Source organism: Callithrix jacchus, chromosome 20, assembly GCF_049354715.1.
Source record: "Callithrix jacchus isolate 240 chromosome 20, calJac240_pri, whole genome shotgun sequence".
NCBI lineage: Eukaryota > Metazoa > Chordata > Mammalia > Primates > Cebidae > Callithrix > Callithrix jacchus.
This window is the reverse complement of record NC_133521.1, coordinates 19214251-19216633: the sequence shown is the minus strand read 5'-3', so window position 1 is coordinate 19216633 and position 2383 is coordinate 19214251. Positions and strand designations below refer to the sequence as shown.

At 36.7% G+C, this 2383-nt stretch overlaps 1 pseudogene; it reads left to right on the top strand.

Moving 5' to 3' along the window:
* Positions 1 to 507: 507 nt before the first annotated feature.
* Positions 508 to 980, top strand: LOC100396268 (serine/arginine-rich splicing factor 3 pseudogene; annotated as a pseudogene).
* Positions 981 to 2383: the final 1403 nt, after the last annotated feature.

Below are 2383 nucleotides of genomic sequence, written 5' to 3'. Positions count from 1 at the left end.
TCCAGGTTCATCCATGTTGTCACAAATGACAAAATTTCATTATTTTTCATGACCGAATGGTATTTCACTATGTATATATACTACATTTTCTTTATCCTTTCATCCATGAATAGACACTTAGGTTGATTCCATAGCTGGTTATTGTGAATAATGCTGTATTAAACATGAAAGTGCAGATATCTCCTCCACCTACTGATTTCATTTGGATGTATACTCAGTAGTGGCACTGATAGAGCATATGGTGAATCTACTTTAATTTTTCAAGGAACTTTTATAATATTTTCCATAATGATTGTACAAATTTATATTTGTAACAACAGTATGTAAGGGTTTCTTTTTCTTCACATCTTCGCCAACACTTCTTATCTTTTGTCTTTTTGATTGTAGACATTGTAACTGGAGTAAGGTAATATCTCATAGTGGGTTTGATTTGTATTTCCCTAGTGATTAGTGATGTTGGGCATTTAAAAAAAATGTATCTGTTTGCCATTCATACTTACCTGTCCCTTGGACTGTAAGGTTTATGTAGGCAATCTGGGAAACAATGGCAACAAGACCGAATTGGAACGGGCTTTTGGCTACTATGGACCACTCCAAAGTGTCCATAGTAGCCAAAAACCCTCCCGGCTTTGCTTTTGTTGAATTTGAAGATCCCCGAGATACAGCTGATGCTGTCCGAGAGCTAGATGGAAGAACACTATGTGGCTGCCGTGTAAGAGTGGAACTGTCGAATGGTGACAAAAGAAGTAGAAATCGTGGCCCACCTCCGTCTTGGGGCCGTCGTCCTCGAGATGATTATCGTTGGTGGAGTCCTCCACCTCGTCGCAGATCTCCAAGAAGAAGAAGCTTCTTTCGCAGCCGGAGCAGGTCCCTTTCTAGATAGGAGAAGAGAGAGATCGCTGTCTTGGGAGAGAAATTACAAGCCATCCCGATCCTTCTCTAGGTCTGGTAGCCGTTCTAGGTCAAATGAAAGGAAATAGAAGATCAGTTTGCAAGAGAAGTGGTGTACAGGAAATTACTTCATTTGACAGGAGTACGTACAGAAAATTCTAGTAAAACCTTTATTAAGATGATTTGCCATTTTTCATTGGATTTTTTAAAATGTTGCCCTTTAATTGTTGGTGTTTCTGTCACATGTACAATTTGTAAAGATTTTCTCCTATTCTGTAGATTGTCTCTTCACTCTGTTGATTTTTTTTTCTTTTTCTGAGAAAAAGCTTTTTAATTTGGCATCATTCTATTTTTATTTTAGTTGCCTATGCTTTTGAAGTCATGTCCAAAAAGTTATTACTCTTTCTAATGTCAGGAAGAATTTTCCTCGTGTTTTCTTTTAGTAATTTCAGAGCTTTATGTCTTATATTTATCTTTTGATACATTTTGAATTGGTTTTTTTACATTGTGAAAGGGATATTTAATTTTTCTGCATGTGGACCCCCAGTTTTCTCAGCACTGTTTACTGAAGAGGCTGCCCTTTCCTTAAATGAGAGACTTTTGTTATGGCTTTGATCTCATTGCTTATTATTGGTTTGTTCATGTTTTGAACTTTTTGAACTTCTTCCTGGTTCAATCTTTATGGTGGTATGTGTCTACAAATTTGTCCATTTCTTTCAGATTTTCCAGTATGTTGATGTATGGTTGTTTACAGTATCCTCTAATGATCCTTAGAATTTCTGGAGTATCACTTTTAATGCCTCCCTTTTCATTTACTATTTTATTTATTTTTATCTTCTCTCTCTTTTTCTTAATCTGGCTTAAAGTTTGTCAGTTGTGTTTAACTTTTAAGAAAACCAACTGTTTGTTTCATTGATCTTTTAATTTCATTAAAATTGAAATAATATTAAGCATCTGCTCTGACCACAGTGATTTACAACTGGAAATTAATAAAAAGATGAATATTGGAAATTATACAAATACATGGAAATTAAAAATATGTTCCTCTCGGCTCACTGCAATCTCCGCCTCCTGGGTTCAAGCGATTCTTCCGCCTCAGCCTACGGAGTAGCTGGGAACACAGGCGCATGCCATCACGCCCTGCTAATTTTTGTGTTTTTAGTAGAGACAGGGTTTCACCATGTTGGCCAGGATGGTCTTGATCTCTTGACCTTGTGATCCACCCACGCTGGCCTCCCAAAGTGCTGAGATTACAGGCGTGAGCTAATGTGCCCGGCCCTAGTATTTTTACTAAGGATAAGAGTAGTTTGTACACCAGAGTTACAGTGTTTTAATATTCTGTGTTTTTTGTGTACTTACTATTACCAGTGAATTTTGTATCTTTAGGTGATTACTTATTGCTCATTAACATTTTTTTCTTTCTGACTGAAGTAATCTCTTTACCATTTCTTGCAGGATAGGTTTGGTATTGATGAAATCCCTCAGCTATTCT